The sequence below is a fragment of the Eurosta solidaginis genome, chromosome 5 (genome assembly GCF_040869045.1).
Source record: "Eurosta solidaginis isolate ZX-2024a chromosome 5, ASM4086904v1, whole genome shotgun sequence".
NCBI lineage: Eukaryota > Metazoa > Arthropoda > Insecta > Diptera > Tephritidae > Eurosta > Eurosta solidaginis.
The window spans coordinates 46,125,570-46,147,607 of NC_090323.1; the positions used below are offsets into that span (position 1 = coordinate 46,125,570).

At 37.2% G+C, this 22,038-nt stretch overlaps 1 protein-coding gene across 1 annotated transcript in view; it reads left to right on the forward strand.

Moving 5' to 3' along the window:
* Positions 1-617: 617 nt before the first annotated feature.
* The window catches only part of LOC137253668 (arylsulfatase B), a 50,952-nt gene continuing 29,531 nt past the window's right edge, over positions 618-22,038 (forward strand). Inside the window, exon 1 of the mRNA XM_067791035.1 lies at positions 618-1,033. The gene's annotated coding sequence lies outside the window, so the exon portion shown is untranslated. The remainder of the gene's footprint in view (positions 1,034-22,038) is intronic.

Below are 22,038 nucleotides of genomic sequence, written 5' to 3' on the forward strand. Positions count from 1 at the left end.
GGACATTGCTCAATCAAATATTTTTTCGATACTGATGATTTTGATATATGGAAGTCTATATCTATCTCGATTCCTTTATACCTGTACAACCAACCGTTATCCAATCAAAGTTATAATTGCCTGTGTACAAGCACAGCTGGGTATAACAAGAGTTCGGGAAGAAAGGGTGTGCCAGTAACATAATATTTTAGGCAATCTTTAGGAGGTCGAGTGTTAGCTTTATTGGTGCTTCAAGAGTAATGTCATAAAGCGTAGTGAATGTCAACATTGGCTGATAACAAATTGATATTTTTATCTTTTTTTTTTTAATTATGCAATAATAGTCATACATTACACTAATTTAATAAAATTTGAAATTTCTATGCAACAATTGTATTGCAAAAACACAAAACAATAAAACTACTCACATACTATCATACATACATAAAACATCACAAACGCCAAAAGACACGCGTCAATCTACTCACTTGTTTAAACAAAACAATAACTAGAATTATATGTATGTATGTAGGTTTGTATGAACTTAATAAAACTTAATAATGAGCTAACTTTAAAGTCTTAACAGCTAGCAGAAAGCGTCTTAACGATCGCTGGTGGGTTTTTGTTTGTCTGTTGTGATTGCTCTGTCTGGTTGGGTGGTTGCATTAAATTTTAGCGCGGCTTAAACGAATTGCTTAAAAACATTGAAGTGGCAGACGCGCGCAGTAGCAAAACTGTTTCAGCTTAGTTATCGCGAGCAGTCGAAACGAGAAGGATCTGTTTTCGGAAAAAAGTGATGAGTTTCATAAGTGAAACTGAGAAATTGAAGTTGTTTGTTCAATCGTGCTAAATTTTAAATTATTTGAAAAAAATTGTGAAATTTAGAACATTTGGTGATTCTTTTGTTTGTTCTTTACAAATTAAGTATGATTGTTTCGATTTAAGAATTTAATTAAAACAAGCAAATAAACAAACAAATTAATTTGGAACAAGAAATTCATACTTCATAAATACACTTGAGTAAACATTGAACGATATTTAGACTTTTTGAGATGTGAGTGAATCCAATGAGTTTTTTCCGTTGTTGTTTATTTAAGTGTGAATACCCGTACAATAATAATAATATATATGCAATAATTTTAAAAATGTATAATTAATTAATAACTAAAGAAACAAGCTCCTAATTTCCATATTCAGAAACCGATCAATAAAAACGATTATACCCAACTGTGATTTCTCATTCTATTTAGTTCATTTAGTGCCTCATTATTACAAGGACTCTTTCCTGACAATTTGTTACAATCTAACTCCTCAATACATAATCCTTGCGAAGACTTTACTCGACCCAGCGCCACGTATGCTTGTCCCTCCTCGAACTGCCAAATATTTAAATTTAAAAAAAGTGTTATTCTATTTAACTTTTCCGCTCTTTGGCGTAATTTTGCAGAGCTTTGTTTCCATTTTCAGAAACTCTCCAATGCAGAAATTAATATGAATTTGAAAAAAATTTTATTAAAATAGTTTAGAGTTCTCTCAAAAAACAAAAAGAGTGTAATAAAGGCACACAAAACTGTAATACTTTTCTGAAAAGTTTAAACATTTATAAAATACACATAAAAACTTGTTTCAAGTATCTCAGTATTTTTTTCAATATCGGCTAATTCTAGAGTTTCTCAAACATTTTTAAATTAGGTTTATCTCATTCTTTTAAAAAAGTCCAAATGTTTAAAATTAAACAAGTAAGGAAGGCTAAGTTCGGGTGTAACCGAACATAGCATACTCATCTGCCAAATTACAGCTTTCAAAACTTTTAAATTACCTTCTTTTAAAAGTAGGCCGTGCCACGCCGCGCCACCTACCAAGTTTCATCGCTTTATCCGTCTTTAGTAATGAATTATCGCACCTTTTCGGTTTTTCGAAATTTTCGATATCGAAAAGGTGGGCGTGGTTATAGTTCGATTTCGGTCATTTTAAATAGCGATCTGAGATGAGTACCAAGCATCTTACATACCAAATTTCACTAAGATACCTCAAAATTGCTTAAGTTATCGTGTTCACGGACAGACGGACATGGCTAAATGAATTTTATTTTTTCGCTCAGATCATTTTGATATATAGAAGTCTATATCTATATGGAATAGTTTATGACGATACGGGGTATGATAAAATAAAATAAAATAAAATTAAATTAAATAATATTGCTGATTTTTGATAGCCTTGTAAGTACTTATTATTGTAAAAAATTTAATGAGCTGATAGACCTTAGTTAAATAAAACACAATATTTAAAGTTGTGTTTTAGTTTTACTTCATCGATATTTCGATTTCAGTCTGAAATCATCTTCAGGACTGTCAAACACAAATAGAAAAAAGGACTATTAGAATAATATTCTATTCTTATAGATTTGCTATCGGTATATAATAAAGGAACTTACACATATGACTATGTTTGATCGACTGATCAGATGTTCAAAAATTAAATATAATAAAGCATAAGAACGAAAGTAAACAATAGAAAATACCGGAAGTGTAAACAAATTTTTGCAATAACAATAATACATAGGACAAAGAACAATAAGACAGAAAAAAAAAATGCATGAGCCATAACTATGGTGTTTAGTTGTTGTCATTAGATAGATTTTTAGCTGGATGTTGGCTGGACGCTGTTTGAATTTGCTGAGCACCGTGAAGCCTGAACTGCATTTTGTTGTTGTTTCAGCAATAGATGTCGATGTGCATATGCACATTAATTATTTTATATATTATATAAATAAAATAAAATAAATTTAAATAAATAAAATAAAATAAAACAAAATGAAATAAAATAAATTAAAATTCAATTAAATACAATAAAATACAATAAAAAAATAAAACAAAAAAAAATAAATTAAAATGAAATAAAATAAAATTAAATTAAATTAAATTTAGTCGAATTTTAATCGTTGAGTTATCCGTTTGTTATCGAAAAATTTTGAATTTATCTTCGAAAAATTTTCGATATGTTATCAACAAGTCAATTTGTTATAAGATATTTACCAATTTCTTATGGGAGTGTTATTGTTACGCTATCGATTTTTATAAATAAGTTATCGATAACTTACTGAAATTTGATCTATATATTATAAAAATAATATAAATTTGTTTTAGGGAACTTATAGATTTGCTATCGGAGCTTTACCAATCTGTTATCGACATGTTAGGGAAAAGTTATCGATTTCTTATTGGAGTGTTACCGGTTTGCTATCGGTATGCTATCGATTTGCTAACGACGACTCATCAGCCGCATGCGAACAAAATTAACATACTCTGTGAGCTCTGCTCAGCTGATTATAAAAAAAAGATGTTTTGATTTTTTAGCTATTTGACACGAAAAAAAAAAATTTTGGATTTTTAATTTCGCATAAAAAAATGGAATTGTTCTAGAGCACCTAAAAAGAGGAATTTCTTTCCACAAAACTTGAAATAAAAGAAAAAAATTACAAAAAAAGCTCTGGAACGCAGAATGAGCTTTTTTGATTTTAACATTTTTTTACATTTTTAAGACTTGAAAAAATATAAAAGTGTGACAAAAGCTCTCAGAATTTGTTTCTCCTTTACAGGAACTCTATCGGACCAAATCTAAATAATTTTTCCTATAAAAATGTATGGAGATAAGTTCAAAAACTACCCGGCAAAAACTATTTGGGTCTTTCAACTATTTTAAAGCCAAGGCGAATTCAGTACCATGTTTTTTACCCCAACAGCTGATTGCTTCTTCTTGATTATTTTCCATACAGCGCCTTGTACTTTAATATGTCAGTTAATCGTAATCAATTAATATTGCTTTTGACTTGATATTTTACTGCTCGGCAAATTGGTTGAATTCGCTTTGCCATCACCTTGTATACATTCGCCTTGTTTAAAGCTGTTCGAAACACTTTCCTTTCGTTTTGGGAGATCATCTCAATATTTTTCTTTGCTGGGTCCAAGATCACAAATTTTTCTCTCAAAACAACTTATATACAAAAATTTGAAATTCTTACTCATTAAATAGAAATTTTCATCAGTTTAGAGACATTTTGTTTAGGAAATGTTTTCCAGCTAATTGTATGCATTATAAAATCAACCGATCTCTTCTTACGGAAACCCACCCTTTTACCGCCCCTTCTTTTACAGAATCGCATTGAACGCTACATCCTCTTCCTTTAAAATTCAAGAATATTCTATATGAACTGGCCTTCTACACAGATGTAGCCAATGCTCTGTGTCATTTTCTTGTAGGAGTAAATTTTGGCATACCTCATTCTTCGGCATCCTTGGCCTTATCCTTGGTTTGAACTGCAGGCTCCTCTTCTAGTGTGAATAATATTTCACTCAAAATGTAAAAACTTCTCTTTTTTGCATTTAAGCTTTTGATTTATTCAATACACTGTTAAAAAACTCTAAATTTACTTTCAATGTATAAGTTAAGATACATACTTAAGGAATACATCTCGCCAGATAAATTTAGAATGTGATTATTTCATTTTGTTTTGATTACGTACTCGAACTTATCATCTTTTTTTTTTTTAAACCAATTAATTACGTATTAAACAACTGGATTGGTTGGTTTTTCCTGGTTGAAAAGAATCGACACATGTTCTTACCATATTTCGAATGAGTCGTTGTCATATTTATCAAGTTTGGATGACTCAAGCTTTTTTATACGCTTCTTTACATTAAAATCACCAAACTTAAATTTGTGAAGTAATTTACCAATACCCGTAGACTTTAAACCCAACCTTTCTTAATGTGTGTAGATATGTGCAACTTCGAGTAGCAAGAAAACGTATTCATGAGTAGTTTAGCGTACACAAATCTATTCAGCTATTGAGTACTAAATACTCAAGCCATAATAAGATATATTTCAAATACTTAACAAAAGCTAGCAAGAGTGGGTGTTCTGCCCCAAAGATTGCTTAATTTCTTCGTATCATTTTCAAATTGGATCAGTATGAATTTTTTAACTACAGAGGGAAGGAATTCTCGTTCTGTGAAGTGGTTAGGTTAGGTTGAACTGATCAATAAAGATCTCAAATATACTAAATGCGCCAATAATCTAACTAGGATTTTTTTGACGACCAAACGAGAAAACCGCAATAAGTTACCAGGACTTATGCTGTAGAACACCTCCGTCGTCTTGTCAAATACTAGAAATTTTCTAGTAGCTGTAGCCTGGACCACGCTGATGTCGCGAGCGCAAGACGTGTACACGGAACATGTTCAACCGCTTCTTCTTGCAGCTTGCACTTTCAACATCAGCTTGGTCGAACGAGACCTCACTTATAAGCATGTGTCGCCAGAAGGCAATGTCCAGTTAGTCTTCTCTCTTTAGAGATAGCAGCCCCGCGCTTCTGTGCACACCTTCCCTGCTTGGTTGGTCATATACAACTCCCTTTTCTTTTGATTTCTCCCAAACGGATTGAGACGTCTAACGTCCATTCATCGAATTCTATACGATCCTTGGCCAACTCATCGGCCTTTTCTGTTTGTTTGTTTTAATGTTGTGTTCAATTTATACTTATTATTAAGAATTAATGAGCTTAATACCGGCTTATAATAATTGAATATTCAATTATTATGTTTTTCTAGGAGAAACTAAAAAGAAAGAAAGAATCATTTACTGGTATTGCGATGGTACCATTTTGAAAACCGCCCGAATTCATCATCAGGACTTTTCGTTAACTTCTATTCTCGGTGTGACCGGGAACCCGGGATAAATGTATTGCCTGTCCTGAGCGAAGTTCTTTCATTGCGTGTTTCATTCCAGGACACTTCTTGATGAAGACTATGTGAGATTAATCAAATATAAAAGAATTCTCCCATAGCCCTCTTGCTCAATTGGATGAAGATATCAAAAGGTAATCAAGTCCAATATTCAGTTATTACCCAGTGTAAACGTGACGTGATCTCTTAAGATCCAATTTTGACGAGGTTTGCTTAGATATCTTACACTCTGGGTTTTCTAGCCATTTATCGTTGGCTTGATGCGGGATGTACTCGTTTAGCATTAGCTTGCATGTGGAAAAGAGTACACCTTAGCTAGGAAGAATCTGCTATGTCGTGTCATTCCCAGCAAGTTCGTCCGCAATGTCGCTGTGTTCCGGGACCAATGTGAAGTGTACACAAATTCGTAGGGCCATTCTGTTAAGAGATCGGCGACAGTTTAGTGTTGGTTCAGAATGGAAGCAGTAAGATCCGAGGGACTTAAAGCAGCTTGGGTGTAGCAAAAAATAAAAATTACCTTGCCGTATTTATCTTTCCACAACGCGGTTTCGGTGATAGCTGATACTTCTGTCTTAAAGATACCACAATGATCAGATAGTCTGGAAGTTAGTTGGAGGTTAGTAATTCAACTGGACCAATCTCTTAAACGCGTGGCTGACGTTGTCGCTATCCGGTATCCTGCTAGCTCCAAGGATAAGATATTGAGAATGATTTTAAGAGCTTCGCTTGACGTTGTGCTTAGGAGCACCACTTACGCTGATCATACCAGATCTGTGCACTTTTCCCAGCAAATTTAAGCTTAACGCCTTGCTCAGCGCTGGCCACTATACGGCTAATATTCAAACCTGCTCCATAAATCCATATGCATATATTGGGTGTTAGGTCCCATTTTTTGCCAAAGGATCTTTTATACGTGCACAATGTAAGGTATGCTTTCTTCAATAACATTAGAACCGAATCTTATATTATGGAAAAATTATTAGATGTGCATATTCCTAGTGGCCTACATTAGGTTAGGTTGGGTTTAAGTGGCTGCCGTCCGCATCGTACCGGCACACCTAAGCCTTTAAAGGCCCATTGTGAAATCACACGGATTTTTTCCTACTCTCCTAATCAAACCACTCCGTTGAGTTTGTGAAGCTAACTAAGCGTCGCGCATTGACCTCAGCTATATCAGACAGATCTATGAGAAACATCTTACCCATAAAACGTTGCCTTCTTCTATCGAGCGCTGGACATTCGCAGAGTAGATTGCTAACAGTTGCAGGCTCTTCTTCGTAACCGCAGCTTCTACAATAATCATTAAATGGAGCGCCAATCCTTTCCGCATGCATTCTAATACAAACGTGACCAAACAACTAAGGTAAAATCTCTCTTACGGAGGATGAGAATCTCTCGCGATCTCTTGTCCTTCTATTCCGGCTATGTGAATTTTGCCGTGTTGCATCTATCATGATGCTTCCACGTGGCTCCCGCTTCCATCAGTAGAGCCTCCTTTATTTTGAGTTTGCGAGAGCGGCATGAACAACCTCTTCCAGAATGGCGAAAGTGGAAGGGAGGTACACTTTCTTGCAAGCTCATCCGCCATCTCATTACCTGGTATGCCCTTATGTCCCGAAGCTCATACCAGATGCAGCGTAAACTGTTCAGCCATCACGTTAAGTGATCTGCGACAGCCTACTACAGTTTCAGAATTAATTGTGACGGAGTTAATCGATCCGAATAGACACCTCCTCCGACCCTGTTATCCACCTTAGATCTATCTGTGTAGATCTGTATGCTGTCAGTGGGCCAATCTGGGTCATTCACCCACTGTTCCCTCTCAGGGATTAATATCTCGTATCCCTTGTTTAAGTTGGTGTGTGGTTTGCAGAAATCTGTCCATTCTGGCATGCAAAATTTGTCAAGAATTTCAGTATGGTTGCAGTGAGACCATGTGGTCAGTTTCCTCACCCCAATAGCTGCACATGCTGCATATTGTAACAAATTTAGTGCAATTCCTCTTATTTGCAACCTTCTGCTAACGTTCGAATCACTAAACTGTTGAATAAATAACTCCACTTTTCAATAATGCAAAATGGCCTTTATTAAAGTTCTTCACAATAACACTACTATTGCTCGCTAGATAGCGTCTTAAATCAACTGATTGTCGCGCCTCCACTGTCTTCTAGGCGCTTATATTTCCAAAACTTACTAGTTAGTTATCAGCTATAAAATTACTCAGCTGTGACTACAGATGCACGATTTTATAGCTTCTCTCATTGCATACTTTCGGGAGTATCTCAGATATATGCATGTGGTTGTGCGTTGCTTCTCCGCTGCGTGTATGTACATACTTATGTGTATACATAATGATTGATTCGTTTATATAGATACAAGTGACTCTCTGCTTTATTGTTGTTGTCACTTCATTTACTTAGCATCAGACTAGTGATGTGAGTATCACTTAGTGTCACTAATATTCGTCACAATATTTTATGCCTACTATATATATGGGTAGTAGGTTCAGTATTACATTCATAGCCTCCGTTGGCGTTGTGCTCGTTGGCGTTGGCTCTGCTTATGCATGGTAGTGCAGATCTTTGCACCTTTTGAAGATCAAGAACCGTCGAAGATTTATTCAGGGCAGGTCACCATACCGCCACCCCTAGAGGCCTGACTATAAAATCAAATTCCATCTGAAGTAGGCATCTAAGATTTTTTTTAGCTTGTGTTATCCTCTACTTAAAGATTTCCATAAACGCCATTAAGTGTTTCTTATTCCCTTATTTACCCGACTAATCTTACTCTGGACGGTTGGCGCAAGAGTGCTCAAATGGCGGACGAGGCGATACATATGTACACAGATGGTTCCAAAGTAGTGGAAGGAGTAGGGTCTGCGGTATACTGTGCTGATCCGGAAATAAACAGATCCTACAGGCTTCCGGATTACTGTAGCGTTTTCCAAGCGGAAATAGTAGCCGTAACCAAGGCAGTAGAAACCCTGGAAGAAAATAGCCCAAGCTGCAATCGCGTTAACTTTTATATTGAGAATCAAGCAGCAATTAAGGCAATAATCTCGCATAGCATAGCATCTAAATGCGTGTTAGGGTGTAAACAGTCCCTGGAGAGAATCGGGACAAGGAGAAGCATACATCTATATTGGGTCCCAGGGCATATGGGAATAGATGGGAATGAAAAAGAGGATGAACTAGCTAAAAAGGGCACATCCCTTGAAGCTTGCTCCGTAGACGTCCCAATTAGGCTGGGCGAAATTTAGCGAAGGCGAGAGGTGCACATGATCGACCAAGCAGGAAAGGCGTGGGTTTAAGCGCGGGGCTGTAAAGTGTCGAAGATTATGTGTAGGTCTTACAACCTTAGACGAACAAAGTTGCTTCTATCATTAAAAAGCGAGGACTGTATACTCATGACGGGTGTTCTGACTGGACACTGCCTTCTGGCGTCACATGCCTTTAAAATAGGCTTGCTCAGTGATAGCAGATGTAGGAAGTGCGGGCTGGAAAAGGAAACGATCGAGCACGTTCTGTGCTCGTGCTCTGCGCTTGCCAGGCTAAGACTCCAGCTATTGGGAGTGATACAGCTGTCATATCTAAAAGCAGCAAGAGGCTTAAGTCCTAGGAAGCTTCTAGTATTTGCCAAGAGGACAGTGTTATTTTATAACATAGGTCCTGGTCTTTGATAGGGTTTTTCAGTTTGGTCGTTAAAACAAACTTCTGGTAACACTACGGACTTATTTAGTCTATGTGAGGTCCTCATGGACCGGCCAGTTCAACCTAACCTAACCTAACCTAATCTTACTCTACGCTACTCTTCTAGCCTAACATTTTATTTTAAGGACAAAATTCTTCGTTGTATCCCACTGTGCTGACATTTAATATTGGCGTTTAATAATCATTTTGCTTACATCCATTCCGTTGTATCTTTCACTACTCTTTGGATAGCTTCAAACTGTCGTAATCAATTTTTAATATCTTCAACCACTTTATTACCCTTAACCTTGAAAACAGCTAACTAGTTTATGGGATTGGTCAATTACCTTTGCGCGTTTATATCTGACCAGCCTCTCATCCTGTGACTTGCTAAAATTCTTAAGAATTGCAAATTAATGCATTGGTATTTCCCATTGTTTTACTTTAGCAATGATGCTGCGGCTATAAGAATGTTTTACATTTAAACCGCTATCTAAAAACCAATACTTAGTAGAGTGCAATATATGCACGATGTGATATCTGACCATAAAATATCACCACATCAATGTAAATCAATGTCATATGGCCATCTGGACGTCGCATGCTGGCTTTTAATGTCATGCACGTATGTTAAACCGGTCCGCTAAAATCACCTGTATTATTTTTTTGTTGTAATAAATACATACGAGTATGCATGTATCCATGTATGTATGAACATATTTATATCAAATCTCTCTTATATGCTTCTCCCACAATTGGGTTATTTGCACAAGGCATTCAGGCGTTTAGCTGTCATTCAAGGTCACTTGCTCATTGGGTGGATTAAAGTGCTCGATCGTTCGAAACTTTTCTAACAACACCAATGCAACAGCAATAATCTCACTTATCATGATTGGTTTTGTCACGAATTTTCGTCATTTTCTAAGGTTAAGAATTTTCTCATGATGTTGCTTAAAGCAATTGTTTGTTATTAATCGTATTCAAATAAATTTACATATAACTAGATGCGTTACAAATGAAGGTATTAATTAGAGTTTAGTGAATGTATGTACATAACTAATTGTGCATTTAAGATTAGCTGTGTTTAAGAAATATATTATAATAATACTTAAGCATACATATATTTGTTGTATTGTATTGTAGAATTAAGAATTTATATTATTTGACATTTAGTTGGTGAGAATATAATCAGCAGCCATGTCAACATCGCAACCCTGGTTGTGCCTTGAACATAAGCTTGACAATATATGTATACCCAGATGTGTTAGCCATGTAAATGAGCTTTAAAAACTGAATTAAGCGATTCAGAAATCTTACTGTGTTGTCTGTATCCTTTTGACCAAACCACCATTGCTTCGTCTGTTTGTGAGTTTGAAAGAGATTGGTGACGTTGGATATGATAGACGTTAATGGATGTGTTAGCTCATCGGTCTGCCTATCTGACTGTTCATTTAAGCGTATTTTATATTAAATGTTGTTGACAGAAATTTTTTAGCTACATAAAGCGCAATCTTGCAGGCGGTTATGAGCTACATATCGCCTATATAAGTTGTTGTTGTTGTAGCGATAAAGATACTCCCCGAAGGCATTGGGGAGTGTTATCGATGTTGAGATAGTTGAGGTTGACAATTGGGTTGAAGAACGTATATATTCCGCTGGCAACCCCTGAAAGGGTTTAGTCGCCTCTTACGACAGGCATACCTACCGCGGGTATATTCTAAGCGCCCTAACCCGCTGGACGCCTAATGCTGCTCTCGCCTAGACACACTTAGTCCAATGTCTACCAACGCACATGTGATCCTGTCCTTAACGTCAAAAATGAGAAGTTCTCCCCTGTCGCATTTCTACAGCATCATTGGATAGATCACAGAGATAGTCACAAGCAATGAAATATCATCTTCACTGCTGCGCTGCAAGAGTTAAAGCTTATCGCCTAATCTGACTTGACGTGCAAAAGTGCGTTAGCTATAACGTCTACAGAAAAGATTGCGAGCGGAGAAGTGGAGGCAACTTCGCATTCCGTTACCATCATGTCAACAAATAAAACCTAGCGCTAGCTCTTGCTTTCGACTACCTGCCTATACTCCTCTCTTTAGAACGATCAGCCGATGTATTTATTTCTGAATTTCGCACTTTTATTAACCTCAAAAAAGATAACTTGTATTGCTAAGGGGCATATACAGAACTTGTCACCCACTCTATGATTATGTACCTGTCGAATCCAAGCTGTGTTTAAGGTCCTGTCGAATCCGATGAAGCTCAATAACATCATATTCATTACCTTGGTGATAAAATACTGTATAACTTAAAGAAATGCGCGGGCACTTTTCTGCAGTTATATGTAATGCATTCTTCGTATGCCAAGAGAGACTCCCTCACAAACATTAAAACCAGCAGTCCCATGCGTACTAACCAGGCTGACGCAACCACTCTTTGGCGTTCAAAAATTCATTCACCTGGCGCATATTTTGAATCTGTCTCTGTTCTGCTTGGTCATTTCTGATAAAGCGAAACCAGTAAGAAAGGTCTTGGCATACGAGGAATGCAAGGCATTGCCAAAGTCTCAGTTTATCGAAAAACTGCGGCTACAGGTAGTCATAAGCATGGCTTCCACAGCGCTAAATGCCATTTAAACTCATAGAAATTGGCGGTTAAATCGAGAAATAGTCAAAAGCTTTCAACAAAATCACCAATGGCCACTACAGCATTAAAGAGACCCAGCGGGTTAGGAGATCAGAATATACCCGCGGTAGGTATGCCTGTCGTAAGAGGCGACTATAATACCAGATTCAAGGGGTTGTGTAGCGCAACTCTTTCAGGTTGCCAGCGCAATATATAGCTTCTTCAAACCCAATTGTAAACCTCACCTATCCGTGGCGAATCCTGTTTCATTAACAGCCCAGTCTCTGGCGTCCCAAGCTCCTCATGGGTCTAGGGGGTGGGGAGGAACTTGCTGATTAAAGTATACGTCAAGTTTGTAGGTAATAAACTAACAAAAACTTCTTGATTTGCTAAAACTAAACGCTCAACAGTTTTATCTAATACGGACTGGACTTTAATTTCCGCACGTGTATCACCCACATCAATTTCATTTGGACAGCATTCTGCCTTAGCTTTTCTTAGACTATAAAATGATGGATAAACCTTATGGCCTGCCTTGATGCTACACTTCCAAGTCGTTTTGTACCCATGAAAAACAAAACTTGCTTCTTGTATCTTGTATAAACACATTTAGTGCTGGTAGGTCCCTTACGCATGTCACATCCGGTTAATATTTTAAATGGAGAGTACTTAGTACTTCTTGCGGGAATACTGTTGATAAATTGTTGGACTTTATCCATATGCCGGTACCACTGTTCCGGGTTTTCCTGACTAAGTTTCGCCAACATTGGCACCACTACACGGTGTATCCTTTCGACCTGCCCATTTCCTCTTGGTACACCTGTAGTTATAGTATAATGTTGTATACCTTCTTCCACGCAATATTCCTTGAATATATTAGATGTGAAAGCCGAACCCCTATCCGAAACGATTCCAAAGTGGTCAAAAGTGGGGATAGGACACCATCCTGTGACACCCCTTGTTTAATTCTTCTTGGTTTTGATGTTGCGTTTCTAAATTGCACCGATGTCTGCCGGCCACCCAGATAATTTGCGGTCCACTTTTTAAGACTTGGGGAAGGGTAGACCCTTCCAGGTCTTGCAGTAACGTGCCATGGTTGACCGTATCGCTAGATGGGTCTAACTCTCCTTTGCGCGTCTAGTCTATAGAGTTAGAAACACGATAACAAAACATAATTTGTCGGTATCTATTAACCTAATATAAAAACATTAGTTTTCTAGATGTAAGTACACTTGTAAGTTTACCCATCTCACTTCACGAGTACTTGATACTCACGTCATTCTGCACTGCATTCAGTAAACTCTGCGATTTCAACTGATACTTATATTTTCTAATAGCCTATGCGTCCATTGTCATTGTCTTTGCCAACAACTTTATAGGTAACGTTATATTTCCAAATATCTGCTTTTTATGCATTAGCCAACTAAATAGCTTGAAAACTAGTTAAGCAGTGTTTAAATCTAAATTTAGGTTTATTATGTACTTAAACGCCTTGCGTGCGATCCAAGCATACATGAAGTGCAATTTCGACACTTTTTAATTACACTTCCATACATGCATATTTCACCCACTAACGTCTTACTTCCGTCCACATTACCAAATTTCCAAAAAAGTGCTTTTGTTTACAAATATTTCAATATCAAAGATTGTCGAAACGATACGATTTTGAAATCATTTAATTAAGTTAACTTATTTTCAACATAAATAGGCATTTAATTAATTAGCAGAATGCACATACATAGGCACAAATGTATACTAATGTCTGTATGTATTTATGTTTGCACACACAATGTAATTTATACAATGTGATTTAGATACCAAATAAGGGACACTAAACGGTCACAAAGGGGGACTGACGACTTAGCATGAACATTTCTTATCAAACGTTTGTTTTATAAGTCATTGAAGGATTTAGAAGTGGGTTTTTGGGCTCAACATTTTACTAGAACCAAAATTTTTACAATTTACGATTATTTAGTTAATTGATCATGGTTGCTCCGGCTAAGAAAATTTTTTTATCGGAACCCGCCTATGGAAGTAGAGGAGGAGGGCGGGCCCCATTTCAATGATAGGTCGAGGTGAAAAACGATTTAATCTCCCTTGGCGTGACCAATTGGCGCCAGTTGGCAGCGCGAAGAAGCGACTGGCGCGCCTTGTTGGACTGCCATAACCGTTTAAACGGTCAAGCGCCAATGAAGTAATTTAGTTAGTGATTTTAGGGATAATTCATTAACGGGCTGAGTTCCAGATTTGTTTGAAAATGGACCCAACTGACACCAGTGATGTAGACAGCAAAAAAACATCGGTGACAGGCAGAAGGTTCTAAGCCCGGAGCAAACTTCTGCTAAACCGAAAACGTCGACTTGGTAACTAATGTCCAGGTGCTTAGAAAATTTATAGAGCACCTTTCTATGCTCCTAAAAGGAGGGAGCGACGAAACGCCCAGGGAAGATGATGAGAGCGAGACCGCAATCGATGATGGCAGAATAAATGTTCTCCACCCGACTCTGAGGAAGTAATACTGATAACCGAATTCAAAAATAACAAGGCCGCGAGCGCTCGTGGTGAGTTGGTAAAGGGCATGCTTCAACTTATATGCAAAATATGGTCAAACGAGTGCATTTCCAATGATTGAAATCTAAATGTACTTTGCCACCCACCAGAAGGGGGGGGGGGGGGGGTCCTGCGAACTGCACCAACCATCGCATCAGTATTTTTAGAATCGCATATAAGATACTGTAACGAATTTAGTGAAATTCCGCCTATTTACAACCTTCTGTTACGTTCGAATCGCTAAACTGTTGAATAAATAACTCCAATATTCAATAATGGAACATGGTCGTTATTACACTACTTTGAATAACACTTATACTTCACAACCAATTGCGTGTTTAAATCAAACTGAGTACTGACTACTCAGCTTTCGCTGCTTTTATACTCTGTGTTGCCTCGTTCAGCCATTTCTCCTAATACTGTTTTCACACAGACGGCTTATTGAATAATAAAGCAGTTTTCTACATTAAGTCCCTTATTGAGCTCAATCTTCCCTACAAAATTCGAATCTATAATTATTTCGTTAGTAGCTAATCGAATGCCTAATGAGTCAAAAGCACAATGCAACTCTGCTGGCAGCATTCCACTTCTTAGTTTTTGGTCTGTTCAGTGCTTAAAAATGTCATTTGTCAAAGTAAATGTCATTGTCTGCATGGCGGAACGATACACGGTGGCCGCATCGAACAGCGGATTATAACCTTTTTTATTTGATTTGATACATTAACTACTGGCGCAGTACGATCTTGACATTTGTCCATCGAATTTACAAGTACATGGAATTTTTTTTGTTTGTAGGTATGCCACCATGCTCCCACCTTGTATCGTTCCGCCATGATTGTCTGTCTCATCCTTCATACTAATCGAGCAGTTACTTCTGTGTGAAAGCAAAAAATTTACGATTTCATTAGCAGGTGAAATGAGATCATTAAGTTTCTGTGAAAACAGTATAAGGTCTAGTTACTTCGCGAACTCCATTCCTGGTTACAGTCATATATGTACATATATATTTGTAGTTTATAGCCTCTCGCATAGCGATATGCGTGTGTATATGTGAATACTACTTCGGCTGATGGTGAGTATCTCTCTGCTGCCTTGTATGTATGTGGGTAAATGAAGATTAATGTGTTTATGTAGACTGCTTTAATTTTTTTGTTGTTGTGCATTTACTTAGTAACAGCTTAGAGATGGTAATATTCGTCACAATATTGTGAAGCGTATTGTGCGAAAGATTGAAGCCTTGAAATCTAACAAATCTAACATCGACTACAATTTTACTCTGCGCCAAATCTTGGACAAACCAGCGAAAAAAGAATTGACATACATCACCACTTCGTCGATTTATAGCCGGCTTCGGTAGTACAAAAAGAGCTGCCTATATGTCGCGATGTCTGAATTTGGTTTCCCTGCAGAACTTAAAAGGCTGTGCGAAATGACTTTTAGCAATGCCAACAGCTCAGTCAGAATGGGGAACGACCTCTCCGAGCCTTTCAAAACTAAACAAGGTTTCAGACTAGGTGAAAAGAAAAGGATGGATTTGATGGTGAAACTTTTTTGTAGATACTCTGTCCGATTTTTGTTGTTTGGGGTTCTTTGGAGTTTACTGAGAGATATTTTTTGCTGTTGATCTTTGCTCATGGTATGGCGGATTTCAGAATGTAGTAGTCTAGGTGTAATGTGTGGGAGTAGTGCAACGAGTAGCAAGGAAAGCAAAGTAAAAAGGCAAGAAAAAGAAAAAAAGAGAAGATATGAGAGGAAAGATGGGAAAGCAAAACCTAAGCCACTCAGCGTGTTATCAGGTTGTTGTCTTTAACAAACGTTATGGAAGAATTGTCGGATTTTTATCGAAGGGGTTTTGAGAAAGTTAAACATTTTTTGGGCATGTTGTTGATTTGCCATCAATAACTTAACGATTTGCTATCGGAGTGTTATCGACTTGTTATGGACGAATTAAAGGTTTATTATCGGTGTGTTATCGACAATTTATCGGTTTTTTGTCGAAGTGTTACCTGTTTCGACTCGTTTGTAATCAAACAGATACCAATAACACTTCAAATAGATCATTCACAGATCCCTTAAGGATCTAGGCAACATTTTGAAAAGAACCGACACAAATACCGCATAAGAACAATAACAACTTAGGAAACCCTATACTATTCCTTATATTTCATTGCCTGCCTCTTGAATTTCAATTTTGTATTTAAATTTTATACGTTTGCATACGAAGTTCCAAACAGTATGCAATGCCGAAGGAGGAGTGGAGTATCATCTCGGCTGCCATTTCGAAAAAGGAATGTTTTGGAAAACGATGTATTTCAGAATTTGTTCCAAAAACTCCTTTTCTTTGTTTCAGAAAAACCAAATTTCGAAACATCACTATCTATATATTAATACGCTAACAAAATTTCCAAAAAAATCAATTGACAGGCTGTTTCGCATACTTAGAATACGTAAAATCATATAAAAGTTATATGAGTCGATTCGTATTGATCAGCCGCAGTGCATAGGCCTATTTTTGTTAACAAATATTACTCTATTTGTTTATAATTAATAGAAAAATTTTTTTGTAAATTCGAAAATCTGTGCAACTATCGAAATTGCCATCTGTAGGACGCATTATGTTCACAAACCCCCCTGAGTACATAGCTCCAAATTCTCAATTATCGCGTTGCTCAAATGTTTCATCTCTACATATGTATATATTTGTACACGCCAAACGGTGAGAGAACTACTGCTTCGCTCATTTTCTGTTGAAATAAAATATTATTTCCCATTGTTGCCAATTACCTATATTGGTCTGTACCAAAATCCTTAAAAAATTGTTCTAAAATAATTGTTAGCGCATAAAACAACTTTAAAGAAAAGTAATAACTTAACCGGCCTATTTTTTTGGACAAATTTTACTTACACGTAAAAGCATAGGTCTTTATTTAACAGATTCTTTGTTTTTCATTTTAGGTGCTTTAAAAAAATGAAATCAGAAATAATGAGTCAACTTCTGTTCAAACTCACTAAATGTATTTATTTATAACAATTAATTGCAAATTTGACCCAAATGTTTTTTGCATTTCCAGATTTTATGCTCGTTTTAGATATAGCACGTCTTATAGTGAACAAAAAATAAATAAATTTGCTACAAAGATATTACATTAAAATTTGTATATTGTCTTTTATGGTAATTTATTTTGATATTTCTTATTTTATTTTATTATATTATCTTTTATTTCAGCTTAGTTCATTATTATTTAAATGCAACTTGATTGAATCTGAAAATTTCACGTTGAAAAAAAACGCCCAAAAAAGTTTTCGATTTTAGGTCGAAATATTGCATAGGCCCACCCCCGCTACTCCTACTGCCAATCCCACTGCCACTCCTATTCTCCTCCCACTTCTGCTACTCCAACTCCCAATCCCACCCCCTCCTACTTCTACTCCTACAACTACTACTACTTCTACTCCTACTTCCTCTCCTACCCCCACTGATAAACCCATGATACTCCTACTCCTACTCTCAATCCCATCTTTTTGTCCCTGACAACACCCACTCCTGCCCACACTACCTCTAATCCTAGTCCCACTCCCACTCTTTTCCACCCCCACTCTCACCCTCACCACCACTCCCACTCCTACTACACCTATTCTACTCCCACTCCTATCCCCACTCCAATTCCCCTACCATTTCATGTACTCCTACTCCCACTTACAATCCCACTCCTACCGCCACTCCCACTCCTACTACCACTCTTGCTACTCCTACTCCCACGCACAATCCCACTCCACTCCTACTCCTGTTCCTCTCCCAATCCCACTCCCATTCCTACCCCCACTCCCACTCCTGATAATCCTATTTCCACTCTTACTACCACACCATTCCCAATAGCACTACCAATTACATCTATATACACATGCATTTTTTAAATTTCTTTTTTTTAATATTTGTACATATACGGGCGCTCCCACTACTGCCCCACCCCTCCTTTATCAGCACTTATACTCCTACTCGAACTCCCACCGCCACTCCAAATGCAACTCCTGCTACCCTCACTACCATGCCCACCCCCTGCTACTCCTACTCACAATCCAACTCCTACTCCTACTAACATTTCTACTACTAATCTTGCTACTCCAACTCCTATTCCTATTCCTGCTCCCACTCCTATTTCCCTTCCATACCTGCTACTCCTACTCCCAATCCTACTCCCACTCCTGCTACTGCTACTACTACCCCACTACCTCCTCAATCACACCCCACTCCCACTCCAACTCCAACTTCTGCTACTCCTATTTCCACTCCCAATCCTACCCCCACCCACTACTTCTCCCAAACCTACCCTCACTCCCACTCCCACTCCTGCTACTCCCAATCCCAATCCCATCCCCACTCCAACTCCTTTTTATGGGCGCTCGCACTGCTGCCCCACCCGTCCTTTATCCCACTTATACTCCGACTCTACCATGCCCATCCTCTGCTACTCCTACTCCCAATCCCCCTCCCACTCCCCCACTCCTATCCCCCTCCCACTTCTTCTACTCCTATTCCCACCCCCACTCCTATTCCGTTTCCCACTCCAACTCCTGCTACTCCTACTTCTATTCCTATTCCTACTTCCACTCCTACCCCTACTCCTTTTCCCACTCCAACTCCTGCTACTCCTACTTCTATTCCTATTCCTACTTCCACTCCTACCCCTACTCCTTTTCCCACTCCGACTCCTATTCCCACTCTATGATCAGTCAAAGCGTTTATATGGCTGCTCCCGGTTTATACCTACATACATATGTTGAATTTTAATTATATCTATATACACATGCATTTTTTAAATTTGTTTTTATTTAAAATATTTGTACATACTTTTTTATATTTTTATTTTTTTTTTATGAAGGTATCATCTATTCTATTCGAAATTTTCGTTTTCGTTTACATATTACATATGTATTTATAATTAATTTAATTAATTATAATTTAATTTAATTAATTATAAATACATATGTAATAGTAAAGCGCCAATTGCACACCTAACGGGTGGTGTGAAATAGGTTAAATTCCTTTAGCAAATTTCTTCGTTCTTAACTAAAAATTCGTGTCTTTTGAATTATGACGCTATTGAAGTAAATGGGCGATATATGTATATGTAGTTTATATTGGTGATATAGGCCTACTGGGAAACCGAGCACCCAAAACTAACTTCGGTAGTGCGCCAACGGCGTATATCCCGGGTGGTGTGGAAAAAGCAAATTTACAATTCAATTTCAAGTAATTTCACCACAATTCTATGTAAATTTCATTTGATTTTACATATTTATTATATTTTTTTTAAGGAGCTCCATACCAAAACTTATAATTACATTTGAAAAGTTTGTAGAAAATTTAAGAAAATGCAATCAAAGATTATAACGTCAAATTCAAAATTTTAATGAGAACTTTAAGTAAGATAGATCAGTTTGCTATATTTCCACTCACTGCCCAACTGTTAACGCATTATTGCACTACCCCAACACTGGATGCATAGAGTGAGTTGAAAAAAATACAAGTTGGTCGAATTTCGACCACGGGCGATACTAGTTATTATTACAATCCTATCAACAAGCGGCAATCTGAAGCCGAACATTCGGTCACACTCCAGTGGCATTCCTAAGCCATTGATCGATTCTGCGGTTTTCGTCGAGAACTGTGACTCGACTTTAATGGGAACGATTGCTTATGCTCTGCTTTTATCAACATTTTCACAATATTTGCTACACGCGCTATTTTTATCTAAAAACTAAAAACAAGTGCTATGAAGATAAGAATCATATAAAAAATAATTGATGACAATAATAACAAGTAAGGAAGGTTAAGTTAGGGTGTAACCGAACATTACATACTCAGTTGAGAGCTATGGTGACAACATAAGGGAAAATAACCATGAAGGAAAATGAACCGAGGGAAACCCTGGAATGTGTTTGTATGACATGTGTATCAAATGAAAGGCATTAAAGAGTATTTTATGAGGGAGTGGGCCATAGTTCTATAGGTGGACGCCATTTAGGGATATAGCCATAAAGGTGGATCAGGGTTGACTCTAGAATGCGTTTGTACGATATGGGTATCAAATGAAAGGTATTAATGAGTATTTTAAAAGGGCGTGGACCTAAGTTCTATAGATGGACGCCTTTTCGAGATATCGCCGTAAAGATGGACCAGGGGTGACTCTAGAATGCGTTTGTACGATATGGGTATCAAATGAAAGGTGTTAATGAGCATTTTAAAAGGGAGTAATCCTTAGTTCCATAGATGGACGCCGTTTCGAAATATCGCCATAAAGGTGGACCAGGGGTGACCCTAGAATTTGTTTGCACAATATGGGCATCAGACGAAAAGTGTTAATGAGTATTTTAAAAGGAAGTGGGCCTTAGTTCTATAGGTGGACGCCGTTTCGAGATATCGCCATAAAGGTGGGCCAGGGGTGACTCTAGAATTCGTTTGTGCAATATGGGTATCAAACGAAAGGAGTTAATGAGCATTTTAAGAGGGAGTGGGCCTTTCTGGACCAGGGGTGACTCTAGACTTTGTTTGTACGATATGGGTATCAAATTAAAGGTATTAATGAGAGTTTTAAAAGGGAGTGGTGGTAGTTGTATATGTGAAGGCGTTTTCCAGATATCGACAAAAATTTGGACCAGGATGACCCAGAACATCATCTGTTGGATACCGCTAATTTATTTATATATGTAATACCTGCCAAGATTTTAAGGGTTTTTTATTTCGCCCTGCAGAACTTTTTCATTTTCTTCTACTTAATATGGTAGGTGTCACAACCATTTTATAAAGTTTTTTCTAAAGTTATATTTCGCGTCAATAAAACAATCCAATTACCTTACCATATTTCATCCCTTTTTTCGTATTTGGTATAGAATTATGGCATTTTTTTCATTTTTCGTAATTTTCGATATCGAAAAAGTTGGCGTGGTCATAGTCGGATTTCGTTCATTTTTTATACCAAGATAAAGTGAGTTCAGATAAGTACGTGAACTGAGTTTAGTAAAGATATATCGATTTTTGCTCAAGTTATCATGTTAACGGCCATGCGGAAGGACAGACGGACGACTGTGTATAAAAACTGGGCGTGACATCAACCGATTTCGCCCATTTTCACAGAAAACAGTTAACGCCATAAAATCTATGCCCCTACCAAATTTCAAAAGGATTGGTTAATTTTTGTTCGACTTATGGCGTTAAAAGTATCCTAGACAAATTAAATGAAAAAGGGCGGAGCCTCGCCCATTTTTAAATTTTCTTTTATTTTTGTATTTTGTTGCACCATATCATTACTGGAGTTGAATCTTGACATAATTTACTTATATACTGTAAAGATATAAAATTTTTGTTAAAATTTTACTTTAAAAAAAAATTTTTTTTTAAAGTGGGCGTGGTCCTTCTCCGATTTTGCTAATTTTTATTAAGCGTACATATA